The following is a 19,869-nucleotide window of genomic DNA, read 5'->3' as shown; positions in this document are numbered from 1 at the left end:
TGAGGCTTACCTTACAATGAAATAATCAAAAGTCTCATGGTAGCAATGTTTTGTGAGAAGAGGAAAGCCTAAGACTGCTCTGGGAAACTAAATTTGAAATCTATCATAAACATCATCATCTCTCCTTTTTCTCATGCCTTCCTCCAAATTTCTGGTCTTTACATTCTTCTGAAGTTGGTTCTATAGGTAGCCACAGTTATTAGAAAGAAAGAATTATTTTATACTTGTTCTGTGAAGTTCTGTAATGGAATCTCTTAGAAACAACATTAGCTAATTGGAAAAGGTAGCTCTGGTAGTGTATCCACTGAATGAGCTCATCACCAGAACTCAAATAGGTTGAAACAATTGTCAGGCGAGCACCTGAAAGTGCCCTAAGATGAGCAGAGCTTACTCATTCTGCTGGAATAAGTTTATTCTTGGGATGAGTTTTCTTTGTGGTTATGTTTAAATCATTTTTATTGAGCAGCCAAAAATAAGCGAGACAACAGACCAACAAAATGCAAATACATCAGATATGTAATGAGTCATAGAATCTAAACAGGCACAGGTATACTCACAAGATAAATGTATAGGGTACCCTGCATAGGGTACCCTGCCCCCCCCCCCCCATCAAGCAATGAAACAAACAAAAGAGGTTATATACCACACACCTGACTAATCCATCACAAGCTGCCCAAGGTAAGTGAACTATGATTATGTATGTATTATTGAGAGCATTCTGGTTACATGGTAGCAGACCATTTCTTGCCAAAGGCCCTTTCAATTAAGATCGACAGAGAGACTGCTAGAAGGTTGCAAAAGAAATCACAAAGTTACAGTGCAGAAATAGGAAGTGCCAGTAGATGACACTATAGGATTAAAACATGAAAAGGAGAAACGTATGGGTGAGGGTGGGAATAAGTGCTTCAGGAATTCTACATGTCTTTATTTTCTCTTTAGCAATGGTGGGGATTTCATAGACGTGCAGGAAAATGGAAATTCCTCTCTTGTCCCTTAAGGTTAGGAAGCAGCTTCAGGGCTGCTCAGTTTATTAATATAGGAAATAAAAAGTTAAAGATCTGGGAAGTAGGACAGAAGTTTGGGGAAAATACCTGTGATAGATCAATGTCTGCCTGCAGAGGGGGCCCATGGTAATGAGCTAAATTCCAGATGTGCAGGCAAGGCAGTAGAAGATCACATAAAACGACTTGGCAAAATTGGTTTCTTATAGTTGGGGCATTCATAGAAAAGTTTTCCATGTGTAGTCACCTCGTAGATCATGCCTTGTCAGAAGTTTTCTTTTAATTCTTGCCATTGTCATTTAAAAAAAAATTTTATTTAACCTTTATGTTTGTTCTGTTTTAGCTTGCTCTTTGCTATTATTTTTTTTTCTCCCTGCTGGTGCACTCTATACACGCTAAAATCCTGTTGATATCAGAGTGGGCTCAAGATGTTCTGCTTGCTAATTAAAGTAAAATTAATTCTGCCTGTTCTGGGCCTCATCTTCTGACCGTTTGCAAATCAGCCCGTCCATCTTATCAAGAACCTCCGGAGTTCCGGACCACTCGGGTTACAGTGAGGTAAGTGGGCGGAGGCTCCAGACACGGCGGGAGAAAATCAAGGTCCGGGTAAGATTGTCCCCCCACAGCCCCGGCTCCCCTGTGCACTTCGCCACTCGCCCCGACAGCTGCAAAAGAGAGCAAGGCACAGATTTTTTAGCAAGCGAGGCAAGTTGGAGTGACACGCAAAGGGCTCCTCCCCCTCCCCACCTTTCAAGGCAGAGATTAACAGTGAGATGCAATGAGCCGTCTGTAGCAGCCGGGAGGATCTGTACTGGGGGAAAAAGCAGCATCAAGAAAGGAAAAAAAAAAAAAAAAAGTCAAAGGAGACGTCAGGAAAGGTAAGTAAAAGGGTTAGGCGGATACGAGAATAATCCAGCTTCTGCCTCGTCTTAATTTCTGGCATTCTGACTCTGGGAGAGCTGCTTTGCGTGCCTGGGAAAATTGCCCTTCGGGAAAGGGAGAAATTGCCTGTAGCGATGCGAGCGCTTTAAAGGGGGAGGGGGGTTGCTGTGGTTTGCGCCAGTACTTCTTTAAAACGCTGCGAAAGGATGCACTGCGCACCAGTTGGCCAACGTGTGCCTGAGAACGGCGCTGAATGAGATCCGCTGTGTCTAGAGGGGATTTCTACTAGTTTGTCAAATGTTGGGGGGGGGGGGGGTTATTTTTTTTGCGGGTTTGGGCTGAGTCTGCGAGTTCCACGTTCCTGTCAGCCGATCGCTTGGGCTTTCAGACAACGCACTCGGGGGGGGGTTCCATAAGCGGCGGAAAGGAAGGGGAGCGTTTAATATAACGCACATTTGGGAGCCCAAACGGTCCCCCCCCCCCCCTGAGTCGGGCTGAAAGGGTTGAGCATTTTATTTTTTGTCTAATTTATTGCACGAAGAGAAAGCAGCGGATAGGCAGATATTTCTAAGAACCGCCCCCCCCCCCCCCCCAATAACTTAAGGTAGAGCGGATGCGCTATAAATTGAAAAAAATAAAAAATAAAAAAATCTAAATCTGATCCTATAATATTGAAAGGAGGTGGGAAGGGGGCAAACGACACGCTCTATTTTCTGTGGAAGAAGAAAGATGTAGACTTGACAGTTGATCGGCTCCGAAGCAGATGCAAAGCCCTGAGAGCAGAGCGGTGCTCTCTGGTCATAATTAATAGTGCAGAATTGTGGAAACCCGGGAAGCCTTTGGTGCCTAGGTCGGTGTGCGGTTAATCCTAGGCAGCTGTTGTGCTCCGTCTGGGATCTTGTTTACCTCGATTTTCAAATATAGCTCCTGCGCCATGCTGTTCCCTAAATAGGGCAGGAGCGGTTACTTTGGAGGAGGCTGTTTCCTCTCTGATGAGGGGAATCCTGCAATGCCCCTTGCTCTAGATCAGGGATCTCAAAGTCCCTCCTTGAGGGCTGCAATCCAGTGGGGTTTTCAGGATTTCCCCAATGAATATGCATTGAAAGCAGTGCATGCACATAGATCTCATGCATATTCATTGGGGAAATCCTGAAAACCCCACTGGATTGCGGCCCTCAAGGGAGGGACTTTGAGACCCCTGCTCTAGATGCTCCTTGCTTGCTTTCTGACCCTGTGGAAAAGGAAATCCCAGACGTTTTCTTCCCACAGCTCTCCTCCTCCTTGAATTATTTTGAAGAACGGTATCTTCCTTTATTTTTTTTGTTTAACTAAACCTTTGGGAAAGTCTTGGGATAACATGTGAAGCAATGATAAGGTCTATAAGAACCCTTTCTCTCACCATCAGCTTTACACACACACTTTTGCAAAGATGTTTCTGGAAATTAGATGATTTCTGAAAACAAATACATATATATTTTTTGTAAGAATAAAATAGATGTGGTTGGTCGGCCTCTAAACACTCCACTGGCCACATAAGTTGATTTCTGCAGGTTCATAAAAATCTCTTTAGGATCTGCTTCTCATTCCAGAAGAAAAATGCATTTTAATATTTATATTTCACAAGCATTTTTGTGGCTATGGGGAAGATTTACCAGAGTGCTGCTGCATTTTTGCATGCTAACACAGTTAATGCACATTGTTAAAAACTAGATGTTACTGTATAAGATGGGACCTGTTGTAAGTACTGTAATATGTATTAGTGGTTAAAGCTACAGGGTCAACATCCTGAGGTTGTGAGTTCAAATCCACGCTGTTCCTTGTGACCCCTGGGCAAGTCACTTAATCCCCCCATTGCCCCAGGGGAGCACCAATGCCGCCTTGGGCAGCAACCTCACAAGGTACGGGGAAGGTAAGGGGTGTGTGTGCGCATAGCAAGGAGAACAGCGGGGGGGGGGGGGTAGAGGAGGATGGGTTCCGTACCCTTAGCGGATCGCACCCCCTTTACGCCACTGTGTAAACTGTTCTGAGCTCCTCTGGTATAGAAAACTGAATAGATAAATAAAAGTAACGTGTGGAGTATTGCTGTAGTGCAAATTATGAATTTGTTTAGTCACTTTGACTTTGAATCAGTGATATCCTGTGGCTCAGCATTTTAGATTTTTTGCTTTGGTTGGTTTAGGACAGGGCTTACTATTACTACTGCCACCACTGTTTATCATTTCTATAGGGCTGAAAGGCGTTCGCAGCACTGTACATTTGATATATGGTCCCTGCTGTGAAGAGCTTACAATCTAATTTGGACAGACAGGACATATAGGGGTTGGGGAGTTTCTTGCAGACAGAACAATAGGATGGCCATACTGTAGGTAATTTTATGGTGACAGAGTTAGGAGTGGGATAGGCACGTGGTATGTCTCGGAGAGAGAAAGAGATAATGGTTATTGCGGATGGGCTGACTAGATGGGCCATTTGGCCTTTATCTGCTATCATGTTTCTATGTAAAAACAGCCTCGAACCTGTTGTTGGGACCCACAGCCAGTCAAATATTTAGGGATGGGCGCAATGAATATATATTGGGTCTCCAATGCGTATTCGTTATCTTATTCATATTTATTGTGAATATCTTAAAAAGCAGTCTGGCTGTGGGGTCCCAGGACAGGTTTAGGAAGCTCCTTATGAGCTGTTAAACCAGTTGCAGCCTGTTTGTGAGGACACGACAGCAGTCTAGAACCATTCCCTTACTTGTCTTTTATCTAGAGGTTGACCAAAAAGTGCTCCCTCCTCCCACTGAGCGGGATCAGCTTGACTCCCTCCATCTACCCCCAAATAGTAACAAATTCTATTCCTTCCTCCCCCCCTCAAACAGAGGTAGTCCCTGGATCCACCTGTAGGACACCCTGAGTCTACTTTAGAGTTCTTGGTGGTCTGGTGGTGTAATTGGGGTAGAAGTGATTCCTAGTTTCTCCTACCCATGTCATTTTCACCGTCAAAATGGCTGTTGAGGCCTCAAGTGGTAGTCTCGTAAGACCGCCACTTGAGGTCACAGCAGCTATTTTGAAATTGGTGAAAGCATGGGCTGGAGCAGCTTGGGGTCACTCCTGCTCATTCCACCTCTTATTTCAAAATGGCTATCTCACAAGACTGCTCCTCGAGGTTGCAGCAGCCATTTTGAAATTGGAGCCAGCATGGGAGGAGCCATTGGGGACTGCTGTTGATTGCAGTAGCCATGTTGATGGTAGAGAAGGCATAGGCAGTACAACTGGGGATTGCTTCTGCCCCGAATATACCAGGACACCAGGGATTCTAAAGTAGGGTCAGGGGCTACTTCTGTTTGGAGGGGGGAGGGGGAGAAAAGAGGAAGGAGGACATGGAGGATGCTACTGTTTGGGGATGGTGCCAGTTTTTGTTTTAGATGAGGAGAGAGTGGCATAATGGTTAGAGCCTCGGCATCCTGAAGTTGTGGGCTCAAAAGTAAGTCACTTAATCCTCCACTGCCCCAGGTATATTAGATAGATTGTGAACCCACTTGGACAGATGGGGAACATGCTTGAAGTGCCTGTATGTAAGGGGTGTCAAAGTCCCTCCTTGAGGGCCGCAATCCAGTCGGGTTTTCAGGATTTCCCCAATGAATATGCATGAGATCTATTAGCATACAATGAAAGCAGTGCATGCAAATAGATCTCATGCATATTCATTGGGGAAATCCTGAAAACCCGACTGGATTGCAGCCCTCGAGGAGGGACTTTGACACCCCTACTGTATGTAAACTACTTTGAGTGTGGTTGTAAAACTATATAAAAGCAGTATACAAGTCCCCAATCCCTTTCCCCTTTGGCTGAAATCAAGTAGCGATTTTCAACTATAGATTTGTTTTGAGCTGAAAGTTCATTCATCCTCTACTTTTGTCTTTTAGTCTTCTAGTCCAGGGGTAGGCAATTCCGGTCCTCGAGAACCAGGATATCCACAATGAATATGTATGAGATGGATTTGCATGCACTGCCTCCTTGAGATGCAAATCTATCTCATGCATATTTATTGTGGATATCGTGAAAACCTGACCTGGCTCCGGTTCTCAAGGACCGGAATTGCCTATCCCTGTTCTAGACTATCTGTCAAAGTGATTATAAGCTATATAGACTGTATGCAATTGATATACTAGTGATGGTTATCTTTAGGAATCACAGCTTGCCAAGGAACAACTCAGTAAATGAGATCCAATTCTGATTCTGCTCCATTGCATGCGAGGGGATGCAGTTCTGACTGTCTTGTCAATTTGCTTTTATATAATCAGAACTACAGCTCCATGCTTGCAAAGGGGCAAAACTGAGGTTTGATCAACCTGTTTGCTCAACATGGGGTGAGTTGGCAGCCATACCAGCCAGTTTAAAGTAATCTAAGGAAATATTTCTTTATGGGAAGGATGGTAGATAAGTGCAACAACATCTCGATGAGGATGGTATCTCAATTTGAGAAAATATAGGACAGAGAAACCTCTGTGGCAGAAGAAATGATTGTCGGGGCCAATATTCAGTGGATCTATTCTGACTTTGAGAGTTATGATCATAAATTAACCTCATTAGCCTCTTTCAAAATGTCCTAGGGCTAAGTGCATAAATTTTTCTCAAAATTTTACAAAACAAATTCAGAAGCATAAAATGTGGGCGGCAAAGGGTGGATTTAGGGTGGGGAAAATAATTCAGGCGTTTTTAGCAATGATTTTCAGCATTGGGCTCACAAATTAGCTTCATAAATGTAGGAAAATTAACGGCAGGCCTAAATTTATGAGCCTAATTAATGATGAATTGTCAGCTGAGAAGTTATGCTTTAAGTATGACTGAAAATATAGCACAGGGGCTAACTTGGGAGCGTAAATTTAAAAGCTCAGCATTTTATGAATATCAGGGCTCTTTATGTGCCTTCATTTTCTCTGTTTCTCTATTTCTGTATCTAGCAAGCTTGTATTTGCTTCTGTTAATGATTTCTATTTAAATGATCTTGAAAAATAATAAATTACGTTATTGTATGAGTGTGTCTAGGTCTACAAAATGGGGGCAAACTTCAATAGAATTTAGGATGGAAGTTATCAAAACTTTTCTTTTTCTTGACGCATTGGAGACTTAAATGTCCTTTTCAGGGCTACATAGTTTTACTTCATTTTTAGCTACCCTTCCTAATGTTTTCTTCTCTAAATGTTGGTGGGGGGGTCTTTACTTGATTATTGTAGTTCTTGCCCTTTTGTTCCCGTTTGTGTTTTTAAAGTATTTTTTATAATTATTATTGTGTTTAATGATGTTTTGTCACCCTAAATTTGTGTTTTCTTAGTCATTACATGTTTTTATGATATTGTACACGGCCTAGAAGGCTGATTAGGCGGTATAAGAAATCTTAAATAAACTTGATCAACATGGGCTATTATTGAGATGCTTTGTTTTATTATTAACCCAGGTGGTTAGTAACTAGGTCTTATTGCGTAAAATGGAACCTGTGCCAAAATAGCAAGACCTATAGTAAAATAACACATCTTAACAATGGCCCACGTTTCCCCATTTGCTTGATAAATAGGGAAGCATCCAACTAGATTGCCCTGACTGAAAGCTGTTATTCCCTCAGAGCGTTTAAAAGTATGCATGGGCTTTCAAATTACAAAGAGGCATTCTGGGCTGGAAAGATGTTTAGGCTGAGGAAGTAAACATCTCGAGTACAATTAGAGGGCAATTCATCATGCAGCATTAGGACTTTAAATCATGATAAATGACCCATACCTAACCTGACCATTAATTTTTTTTTCCTCAAAACGAGATACAGTGGTACCTCGGTTTACGAGTGCACCGGTTTGCGAGTGTTTTGCAAGACGAGCAAAACATTCGCAAAATCGGCGCCTTCTGAAACCGAGCGTGCCTTGATTTGCGAGCGGCACCCCCCGCGATCTGGCACTCTCCCCCCCCCCGGTGATCCAGCAACCCCCCCCCCCCGCTGCTTCTTACTGTCATCTGGGCCTGGGCACTGGCACCGGCATGTCCTGTGCGTTGGTTCCGGTGCCCGAAGATCTGCCTCCTCTTCTTGCTGGGCCTTGAGCATCTGCGCATGCTCAAGGCCTGTGAGTTCATGTTTTCTCCGAGATTCTCGGAGATCTCAGAGAGAACGTGAACTCGCAGGCCTTGAGCAGATTCAAATTCAAATCGATTAAAAAAAAATTTGCCTCCCGATTCGGTGACCGACCCTCCTCCCTGTGCCCTCCTAAAGCAGGAGCAGCAGCGCTGCCTCTTGCTGGCTGTCCACTACCGCTGCCGCTTTAGGGGGCGAAGGGGGGGAGGATCAGTCGTGGAAAGCCTGCCGATGTCAGAATTGACATGGGGGGGGAAGAAGGCTTGTGGGCCCAGCGCGTGTACACACCTGGCCTGGCATCGGGGAAGCAGGGAGAAATTTGTGGCAATGGCTGGGAGGAGAGGGTGCAGGGAGAGAGAAAGAAAGGGAAGGCAGGGAGAGAGAAAGCCAGAAAGAAAGAAGGGGGCAGGGAGCAAGAAAGAGAGAAGAAAGAATAGTGGGCAGGGAGAGAGAAAGAAAGGGGGGCAGGGAGAGAAAAATAAGGAAAGAGAGGGAGGGGGAAATTTTGGGTTGGATAGTATTGCCTTATACTGAAGAGTACCAGTATGACTGTTTATGTTTTGGGGTGGAGATTTGGCTATCTGGTGTATTAGTTCTATTGTTTTGTGCTGTATTTGCCATTGTGAAAAATTGAATAAAACTTGTTAAAATAAAAAGAAAGAAAGAAGGGGAGGGGGCATGGAGAGAAAAAGAAAAGAGAGGGGGCAGGGAGAGAGGAAGAAAAAGTTGGACTCAAGGAGGGACAGAGAGAGATGTTGATTGGAGAATGGAATGAGGTCTGGAGGAGAGGAAGCATGCAACCAGTCAGAAGAAGGAAGTGCAACCAGAGACTCATGAAATGTGTCCGAATTTATATCTGCTGTCTATATTTTGCACTATGGCCCCCTTCTACTAAACCGCGATAGCAGTTTTTAGCGCAGGGAGCCTATGAGCGTTGGGAACACCGCAGGACATTCAGTGCAGCTCCCTGTGATAAAAACTGCTATCGTGGCTTAGTAAAAGGGGAAGGGGTATAGTTGTCTATTTTTGTATAGTTATTACTGAGGTAACATTGCATATTTTAAAATCATCTGCCTTGACCTCTTTGAAACCCCCCCAAATATAAATGATGATTAACATTTTCTCTGCGTACAGTGTGCTTTGTGTTTTTTTTTAATTTTATTGTTGGTAGCTCACTTTGACTTGGTCAAGAAAGTGGCTTTTGACAAGCCAAGAAAGTGTGGGCACCCCTGCTTTATAGAATACAGTATATGAAAGGTTTCCTCACTGGCTTTTTTAGGTTAGACATGTATTTATTGATATAATTTTTTGAGACAATTTTTGGCATACAAAATTGAAAATTTAGGCATTATATTCACAAGAAACACGTAGGGATTGATAGGAGGTAAAGGGCATAGATGATTATGAAACACAAAACAGGATGTGAACTTGAAATGGTATAGATCATATGAGGTCCTAAGATCTGACATGTAAGTTATGATATGCCCTTCCTCTTTGGAAAACAATAATAAAAAGAAATACAGTTGAGTAGGATTTTTGTTTTTAAAAAAGAAAGAAATGGTGATTATATATACACATCTTAGACATTGTTTAGGATAATGGTGAAAAGAGTTCATATCAAATAAGTTATAATGACATTATATCCAGGTTAAATATTGATGTAAGACATAGAGGGGCATAATCGAAAGGGACGTCTAAGTCCGTTTACGTCCATCTCGCAAGTCATCCAAAGTTAAAAAGAGCCTAAGACACATTTCGAAAGATACGTCCAATATTTTTTTACTTTCGAAAATTGTATGTTCAAATATATTTTATTGAGCAATCATGAAAGACAACAGAATGTCACAACAAAAGCAAAACTAGCTCAAAAAAGTTTAAAGTATGCCCCCCAGATAGCCCCCCTCCCCACCACCCAACCCAAATCCCCCTCCCCCACCCAATCCCACCCCTGGGTCCTCCTTCCAAGTACCAAAAGTACAGAAAGAATAAACTCTATCCAAAAGTAAGCACAGAATTATCAGTACAAAAGGCCTCAATTTAGTATCCGGCTACGAGCCAGAGGGGTCAAAGTAGTCCAGAAGGGTTCCCAAGTAGCCTGGAAAATGCGGCCCTGACGAGAGGACAAATCAGTCACATCCCGTCGCTCCCACATCAAGAGAGCAATCATGCGGCTCTTCCAAAGGGAATAGTCCGGAGCTTCAGCGTCCAGCCATTTCAGCAAGATGCATTTCAAAGCAATCAGGATAGACCATTTGAGGAAAGCTGCAACCCCTTTAGAACGTGGAAAGTAGTGAGGAATAGTCCCAAACAAAAGCAAAGGTGAGCTGCGGATGGTAACATGCCAAAGATTCTCCACAAAAGCAAAGATAGCAGTCCAAAAAAGCTGTACCTGAGGACAAGTCCAAAACATGTGTCCCAAACTGGCCTCCGGAGCCTGACAACGAAGGCAGGCGGCGTTTGAACGAAAGTGAGCCAAATAGGCCCTTTTAGGAGAGACATATAAACGAAAAATCAATTTAAAATGTTGCTCCCAAAAGGTGGTATATTTACGAAATGCTGGCAGACGTCGGACAGCCTGCAGGAGGATGTCCGAGGGCAAGTCTACAGCAAGATCGCAAGACCAAGCATCTTGGAGCCGAGAATGGTCAAACAAAGGGCATTCATCCTTCAAGTGGCGATGATGGAACTTGAGAGGGACCGGCTCCTGCGAACCAATGGTAAAGGCCGTAGACAACGACTCCTGGCATGAGGCTTGTAAGGAACTAGGAGGTAAGGAAGAAATGTAATGATGGATTTGCATATAAGCAAAAAAATCGGAAGGGGGAATATCAAATTCTGTTCGCAACTGAGCAAAGGATTTAGGCGTGCCATCATCATTAACCAAATGAAATAGATAGTGAATGCCCCTTGTTCCCCACCGAACAAAACTCGGCCCATCAATCCCAGGCAGAAAGGAACCATTAAAGCGAAGAGGTAGAAAGGGAGAGACAGAGGAGGAAAGAGTATGAAATTTACAGACCCAACGCCAAACCTTCTTCAAGGGTCGATGCAATACTTTCATAGAAAGAGATTCAGGTTGAAGAGAAGGGACAGAATGCAGATAGGCACTAAAGTGGGCAGAAGAAAAACAGGAAAGTTCTAGAGAAGTGTTAGTGAAAGCTGAAGTACCCCGAAAGAGGTCATTAATATGTCGCATGCCACAACCAATCATCAAATAACGAAGATTCAAGAGGCCCAAGCCCCCTTTATACCAGGGAGTCGCCGCCCGCTTATAAGACAAACGAGGTCTCTTACCCGCCCAAAGAAATTTTTGCACCAGGCGCTCTATTCTACGCTCATCACGGTAAGTCAAATAAAGGGGAAGGACTTGAAAAACATAAAGCCAACAGGGAACCAAAAGCATGTTATACAAGTGTACCCGGCCCAAAAGCGAGAAAGGAAGAGATTCCCAGAGGTGCAACTTATTGTGTAAAGCTTGAAACAGCGGCGTGACATTTAACCTGTACAAATCAGCTAAATCTAACGGAATCGTAACCCCTAGATACCGTAAGGCGGCACCAGCCCAACGGAGAGGAAACGCGCCCCTCCAGGAAGTGCGCAAATCCGGCGGAAAAGGCAAGGCCATGGATTTATCCAAATTAAGAGACAGCCCTGAATAAAACCCAAATTCAGAAATGAGATCCAGAGCTGCCGGAAGAGAATCCTCCGGGTGGGTAAGAATGAGGAACAGATCATCTGCATACGCCAGAGTCTTAAGTTCCAAATCGCCAACCGAGAGACCTCGAACCTCCGCGAATCCCCGAAGAGTGCATAACAAGGGTTCCAAAGAAAGAAGAAACAGAAGAGGGGAAAGAGGGCAACCCTGTCGGGTCCCACGAAGAATAGGGAAAGAGTCCGAGCGGGTCCCATTAACCAGCAAAGAGGCATGCGGATTAGAGTAAAGGGAACGTATCGCATCTAAAAAGAATCCCCCGAGCCCCACGTACTCCAAGGTACGAAACATAAACGACCAATGAATACTATCAAACGCCTTGGAGGCATCTAGGCTAACAAATAAGGTCGGAATTTGGCGAGATTGGCACTGGGCAAGAGCAAGAAGGACCTTACGGACATTGTGTACAGACTGACGGCCCCTAACAAAGCCAACCTGATCCTCATGTATAAGCAGTGGTAAGTGAGGAGCAAGACGATCTGCCAGCATGCGTGCAAAGAGCTTGAGGTCAACGTTTATTAAAGAAATGGGGCGGTAGGACCCCGGCAAGTCCGCTTCTTTACCCGGCTTCAAAAGTAAGGTAATAAGTGCCTCATTCGCAAAGCGCGGAAACGAACCCCGGGCAACAGCTTCATTAAAATATGCCAACAAGGGTCCAGAAAGAGAAGGAGAAAGGATCCGATAGAAATCACCTGAGAACCCATCTGGGCCAGGCGCCCGATCAGAACGGAGTGATTTAATAGCTGATTCCAATTCAGCTGCCCGGAATGGACTATTAAGCGAAGAAATCAAGGACTCCGACAAACGAGGGAGCCCAGAAGAGTGAAGATAGTCTGTCACCATCTCCAAAGAAGCATCTTCCGGAGCGTCATATAACTGACGAAAAAAATCAAATAAAACCCCGGAGATTGCAGAAGTCTGGGACACCACTCCACCACCCTCTGTCCGTAAAGTCAAAATTGGTTTCCTCCCAGTCTTAGCGTTAACCAAACGAGCCATGAGGCGGCCAGGTTTATTCCCATAGCGATGAAAACGATGCTGGTAAAAAGCTTTACATTTTTGGAAACGGGAATGAAGGAGGGAGTTCAAGGCCACCTGGGTAGACAGATAACAGTCACGAGTCTCCTGGGAAGGGTGAAGAGAAAAGGACCGCTTCGCCAAGCGCAAGGCCCGTTCAAGAGTAACAATCCCCTGATTAATACGCTTGGAACGGGCACACAAAAAAGAGATGATATGGCCTCGAATCACCGTCTTCCCAGCCTCCCAGAACAAAATAGGATCATCCAAATGGGAAGCATTATTCTCGGAATAGTCATCCCATTGGGCCTGCAAAAAGGTACGAAATTCTGTGTCCTGTGCAAGATAAAAGGGAAACCGCCAGAACGACGCTCGGAGGTAGGAAGAATCCAAGAAAACATCTATCCATATAGGGGCATGATCCGATACTGACAGAGGTCCGATCTCAGCCGATTGAACGGAAGGAAACAAAGAGGAAGACAAGAAAATATAATCCAAGCGAGACCAAGAGCCATGGGCACGAGAAAGATGAGTGTAATCACGGACTTCCGGATGCAGTAGGCGCCAAGGGTCTACAACCGAAAGAGAGTCACAAAAATCCGACAGAAGGTGACCCTTGGAACCCAAGGAAGAAACAAGAGATCCGGATTTATCCTGATCAGGAGCCATGACCAAGTTAAAGTCACCCAGAAGAAATAGAGGATCACCAGGGAAACGAGAACAAAGTTGGAGCAACCGCTGCAAGAAGGCTGATTCACCAGAATTGGGGCCGTAGACCACTAACAAAAGATACGAGCGCCCACCCAAGGTAAGACGTAAGAGCAGGGATCTGCCATCAGGCTCCTTATCCAGAACCTGGACACCAATGGGAGATGACTTGCGGACCAACACAGCAATGCCCCCATGACGGCCCGATGAGGAAGCAAAATGCACCTCTCCCACCCAGGACCGACGCAACTTAAGATGTTCAGCATCGGTTAGTCTAGTTTCTTGAAGACATGCAATATCTGAATGATATCGCTGGAGAGCTGCAAGTATTTTGGATCTCTTAACAGGCGACGTAATCCCCCCTACTTTCCAAGATGTAAGTCTAAAAGGGGTACTCACAGCGGAAAGGCAGGAAAGAAGCAAGAAAAGAAAAAGGAATTCAGAAGAAAACTACCCCAAGGGCCCAGCCCCCCCCAGAGTAGCAGTGACCACCAAAGAAAAACAAGGCAACACATATGGAGCAAAAGAGCACAGCAAAATTGAGGCAAACCCTGTGAAGGAGGACCCCCCACCCCCAAATACCAACCCCCACCCTCCCCAACCCACCCCCCGTTCCCCAAACCCCCCCCACCCCCCAGAGACAAACCCTCCAAGAACCCTTCCAGAAAGAAACCCTCGTCCCACACACGTGGAACAAGGATAGAGTCACAAAGATGTAGGTAGGGCCCCAAATCCCTCAAACCCATCCCTATCATAGACAAGCAGAACATCCCATCCATCCAGCACATACTCCAAAGGAGCCAGAGGAGAGCAAATCCAAGAAACAAAAGAACCCCCCAAACCCAGGGAGTAACACAGTCCAATGCCAGCTGGCCTAAAGGAGCACCAAGAAGCTACCCAAGGGGCGTGCAATCCAAACAATCAGAAGACAGTCAACCCCACTGGCACAATGCTAAAATGAACAGACACCAACCCCCAGGCACACAAACACTCCCCCCCAGCACTCATACCCAGCAATACTCTCACTTGCCCACCCCAAACAAATGAAGCTCCCACAAACAGACGTCCATCCCCCAAAAGAAACAGACCCCCGACTCAGACAGGAAACCAACTCCCCCTCATGCACACAATACCCAGTAACCCTTTAAACACATCCACACCTACCCAGGACACCTAAAAATGCCCTAAACAGAAGCAGGAAAAGTACAAAACAGCAAATCCAGTCACACCCCTCCAGACTGACCAGGTGTAGGAAAAGCACAAAATACAACAAGAATGGGCTAAAAACCTGCCCAAACTCTGGGTGACAAGGAACAGTCAAAGTCCAAGAGGCCAAGAGGCCAAAAGGAAGTAATCTGGAACAATGCTCAAGGGGCTAACAAGAACTCCAACAGAGGAAGGCCACTCAAATGTGGGAGAATAGCACCAATCAACCAGTCTGCTACAGAACTCAGGTGGCCGAAGAGGGTCCCGCTTCTCCTGGTAGAGAATCTAGGTAGTGTTGTGCCTCCTCTGCGGTAGCATAAACCTGCCATCCTGTAGAAGTCCAAACTTTTAATTGCGCCGGGTAGAGGAGTTGAAATCGATGCTTCCGATCAAACAAAGCAGAGCACACTCGGGAGAAGCGCCGCCTGCGCTCCTGCAGCGCCGGAGAGTAATCTTGGAACAGGCGAACCGGTACTCCATCATACTGCAGCGTATTCCTCTTTTTCCGGTATTGCTTCATCAACTCAGCCTTCACGGCTGAGTTGTGGATCTTAAAGATGGTGACCCGAGCTCGATCACTGCCATCAAATCGCCGGCCCAGGCGGTGCGCCCGATCAAGTTGCAGAGGGCCCATACCAGCCGGAAGGGGGAACTCCGTCCGGAGCCAGGACTCCAAAGCAGCGAGCAGGCGGGACTCAGGAACCGCTTCCGGGAGGCCAATCAAGCGCAAGTTGTCTCTTCTGGAGCGGTTTTCAAGATCTTCCAGCTTGTCCTCTTGCCGCTTTAATTGCGCCTGCATCGCCGCCAGATCCACAGAAGAAGCAGAGTGGGCATCCTCTACCTGTGAGACCCGGTGCTCCAGCTCGCCTGTGCGCCGCGTGGTCTCCCCCAAAAGAGTCTCCAACGATGTCAATTGACCAGACAGTTGGTCAAAGCGGGAATCCAAGGCCCGCACGACCGAGGCAGACAGGGCAGCTATGTGGGCCTCCGACAAGGGGAGCGCGGAACCGGAGTCACCCGCCGCCATCCTGAAGTCCGGCCGCGCCGATCTGGTCTCCCGGTCTCTGGTAGAACGGCACGATTTGCTGCTCATGGCCGGGCTAGGCACAAGGGGAGACCTGTCCATGCACTCCCCCGACCGGGCAGGTAAGATCCGAGCCTGAAAATTCACCGGAACAGGTTCAAAGGGACCCGGGGCCCCGGAGCACGAGCAAGGCACGTCCCGCTCGGCTCAACACATCACGTGACTCCTTTCGAAAATTGTATAATTATACGTCCTGCCAATCTGATCGTCCAAGCCGCTAAATCGTCCATCTTTATACCACGTTTCCGTCCAACTTTCCGTCCAAGTCCAAAATGCCTAGAACAAACCCCGTTGGACATGGGAAGGGTCTGTAAAGTGATGGACTGCACACCCAGACATGCCACCTAAATAGTGGGGTACCTTACAGGGCACTGCTGTGAACTTCACAAAAAGGGTGCCATGGCTTCTCCTCACTACAGCTCCCTTATAGGTGATGGTGAGCCCCCCAAACCACATCCAGAATCCCCTAGACCCACTTATCTACCACCCCAATAGCCCTTATGGCTGCAGAACCCACTTATATGCCAGTACAAAAGGTTTTGGGGGTGTATAGGGCTGTGCACATGTTTAAGTATCAATGCAGTGATTATAGGGGCTTATGGGCGTGGGCCCTCCTCTCCATGGGTCCCTAACAGACCCCCAAGACGACTTAAGCTGCCTCTGGGCTGGACGACTAGACTTTCCTATGCCAGGCGGCCAGGTGATGATGGTCTGGAGGCTGAAATTTAAAGTTACATTACATTAGGGATTTCTTAATCCGCGTTGTGAATAAAATGTTTATGGGGGTGGGGGTGGTGGTTGGTGATTACTGGGATAGTGTGTGGGGGTTTGTGTTATGTGTTTGCAGTGCTTATCTGGTGAGTTTAGGTGGTTTTTTTGTGACTTAGACCAAGTTCCGTCTAGGCTCTGTTGTTAAACTTTTGGTTATACATGCTGTACGACTAAGTCAAAGCCGGCCCACGTCATGCCCAACTCCCGACCTCAACACGCCTCCCAAAACGCCCCGTTTAGCTTTGGACGTTGAGTGGCACTATGAAACTAGAAACAGAACATGACGGCAGAAAAGGGCCACGGCCCATCTAGTCTGCCCACACTAATGGCCCACCCCCTAACTACTTCCATGAAGAGATCCCACATGCCAATCCCATCTTTTCTTAAAATCTGGCACGCTGCTGGCCTCAATTACCTGTTGTGGAAGATTATTCCAGCGATCAACCACCCTTTCGGTAAAGAAATATTTTCTGGTGTCGCCATGAAATTTCCCACCCCTGATTTTCAACGGATGCCCTCTTGTTGCCGTGGGTCCTTTAAGGAAAAAGAGATCCTCTTGCACCTCGATACGGCCTGTGACATATTTGAACGTCTCGATCATGTCTCCCCTCTCTGCGTTCCTCGAGTGAGTACAGCTGCAACTTACCCAGTCGTTCCTCATACGGGAGATCCTTGAGACCTGAGACCATCCTGGTGGCCATTCGCTGAACCGACTCAACTCTCCACACATCTTTTTGATAATGCGGCCTCCAGAATTGTACACAGTATTCCAGATGGGGTCTCACCATGGATCTGTACAACGGCATTATGACCTCGGGCTTACGGCTGACGAAACTTCTACGGATACAGTCCATGATTTGTCTAGCCCTGGATGAAGCTTTCTCCACTTGATTGGCAGTCTTCATGTCTTCGCTAATGATCACCCCCAAGTCACGTTTTGCTACAGTCCTTGATAGGATCTCACCATTTAGGGTGTAAGTCCTGCATGGATTTTTGCTGCCAAGGTGCATGACCTTGCATTATTTGGCATTGAAACTTAGTTGCCAATGCTCCAGCAGGAGTAGATCCTGCGTCATACTGTCAGGCATTGAGCTTTTGTCAGGCACTGTGCTTTCATCTGTTGTGCGGTTGCCTACTATGTTGCATAGTTTGGCGTCATCGGCGAATAATGTAATTTTACCTCGAAGCCCCTCAGCCAAGTCTCTTACGAAGATGTTAAATAGGATCGAGCCCAAGACCGAGCCCTATGGCACTCCGCTGATCACCTCCGTCGTATCGGAGAGGGTACCGTTTACCACTACCCTCTGAAGTCTACCTCTAAACCAGTCCCTAACCCATGCGGTTAATGTTTCACCCAGTCCCATCGAACCCATCTTGCTCAATAACCTGCGGTGTGGGATGCTATCAAACGCTTTGCTGAAGTCCAAGTACACGACATCCAGGGACTCCCCTATATCCAGCTTTCTTGTTACCCAGTCAAAGAAGCTGATCAGATTTGATTGGTAGGACCTTCCTTTCGTAAAACCATGTTGATGGGGATCTCGTAGATTCTCCTCATTCAGGATCGTATCCAATGGGTGTTTGATTAGTGTTTCCATAAGTTTGCTCACTATCAATGTGAGACTCACCGGTCTCTAATTCTCAGCCTCCGTCCATCCCTTTTTGTGGAGTGGAATGACGTTAGCCATTTTCCAATCCAACGGGATTCTTCCTGTACTTAGGGAAAGATTGAAGAGCGCGGATAACGGTTCTGCTAGGACGTCACTCAACTCCCTGAGCACCCTGTAGTGTAGTTTGTCCAGTCCCATAGCTTTGTTCACCTTGAGTCTTGATAGCTCCTCGTAGACACTGCTGGGCGTAAACTTGAAATTTCGAAACGGGTCTTCCGAGTTTTCCCTCATCGGCAGCTGAGGGCCGGATCCCGGCGCCTTGCAAGTGAAGACCGAGCAGAAGTATTCATTTAAAAGTTTGGCATTGTCGGAGTCCGATTCTGCATAGTTCCCGTTGGGTTTCCTAAGACGTACAATCCCATCTGTATTTCTTTTTCTGTCACTAATATACCGGAAGAAGGATTTATCGCCCTTCTTGATGTTCTTTGCAAGGTTTTCCTCCATTTGGAGTTTGGCCTCCCTGACTGCCGTTTTGACCGCTTTTGACTTTGTCAGATAGTCTTCCTTGGATTCTCGCTTCCCTGATTGTTTGTAGAGGATGAACGCTCTTTTCTTCTTTTTTATGAGGTCTGAGATCTCCGCAGAGAACTACTGTGGTCTATTGTTTCTTCGCCGTTTACTTACTGATTTGACGTAGCGGTTGGTTGCTTCATGTAAGGTTGATTTCAGAGTTGACCACATTACCTCTACATTATCTGTTTCGGCATGGTTTTGCAGTGCCCGATGGACGAAATCTCCCATGCTTTTGAAGTTTGTGCCCTTAAAGTTGAGGACCTTGGTTGATGTGCTTGACTTAGTGAAACTTTTCCTGAGGTTGAACCATATCATGTTGTGGTCACTGGAGGCCAACGTATCACCTACCGAGACCTCTGTGACACTTTCTCCGTTGGTGAGTATTAGGTCTAGTATCGCCCGATCCCTAGTGGGCTCTAATACTATTTGTCTGAGTCTCGCTCCCTTTATAGAGGTTAATAGCTTCCTGCTGCCGCTGGTCGTAGCGGAAAGATTGTTCCAATCCACATCAGGCATATTGAAGTCTCCTAACAATAATGTGTCTCCACGCAAAGTGATATTCTCAATGTCTTCGACTAATACTATATCCATGTCCTCCTGTTGTCTTGGAGGTCTGTTTACTACACCAAGATACAGGCATTTGTCCTTCTCCCTAGCCAAATTCACCCAGAGGGATTCCCCGGTGTACTTGACATCTGCGATTTTGGTAACTTTGATGTCCTCTTTAGTATATAGTGCTACCCCTCCTCCCATTTTGCCCTCTCTGTCCCGCCGAAGTAAGTTGTATCCCAGTATAGCCATATCCCATCCATGGGAGTCCGTGAACCAAGTCTTGGATATTGCCACCACATCTAGTTCGGTGTTTCTCATTTCCGTCTCTAATTCCAGAATCTTATTGCCCAAACTGTGGGCATTAACGTACATAGCCCTCCATACCTTATGTTTGCTATGTCTCTGTCTAGATATTCCTGCTTGAGCTAATTGGACTTCTATAATACTGTTTGCAATGTGTGTACTTACCTCTGTCTCAGAAATGCAGTGTGTACTTACCTCAGACTCAGAAATGGATTGGCAACTTACCTCGCCAACTTACCTAGTTTAAAGCCCTACGAAGTAGGCGGGCTAGTCGGTGTCCAAAGACGTTCTTTCCCCTTCTGGTCAGGTGAAGTCCGTCAGGTCCCTGTAGTCTTTGTAGCGCCT

At 46.1% G+C, this 19,869-nt stretch overlaps 1 protein-coding gene across 11 annotated transcripts in view; it reads left to right on the top strand.

The window, feature by feature from the left end:
- Window positions 1–1,455: 1,455 nt before the first annotated feature.
- SLC8A3 (solute carrier family 8 member A3) overlaps window positions 1,456–19,869 on the top strand; it is a 502,626-nt gene continuing 484,212 nt past the window's right edge. For 4 of the 11 annotated variants that reach the window (XM_033952915.1, XM_033952920.1, XM_033952916.1 and 1 more), the window contains exon 1: window positions 1,577–1,879. The gene's annotated coding sequence lies outside the window, so the exon portion shown is untranslated. The other 7 variants (XM_033952918.1, XM_033952921.1, XM_033952917.1 and 4 more) reach the window with 5 other exon arrangements.

This window comes from Geotrypetes seraphini, chromosome 7 (assembly GCF_902459505.1).
Source record: "Geotrypetes seraphini chromosome 7, aGeoSer1.1, whole genome shotgun sequence".
NCBI lineage: Eukaryota > Metazoa > Chordata > Amphibia > Gymnophiona > Dermophiidae > Geotrypetes > Geotrypetes seraphini.
The sequence above is the reverse complement of the archived record's forward strand: the minus strand, read 5'-3'. Positions and strand labels throughout refer to the sequence as shown.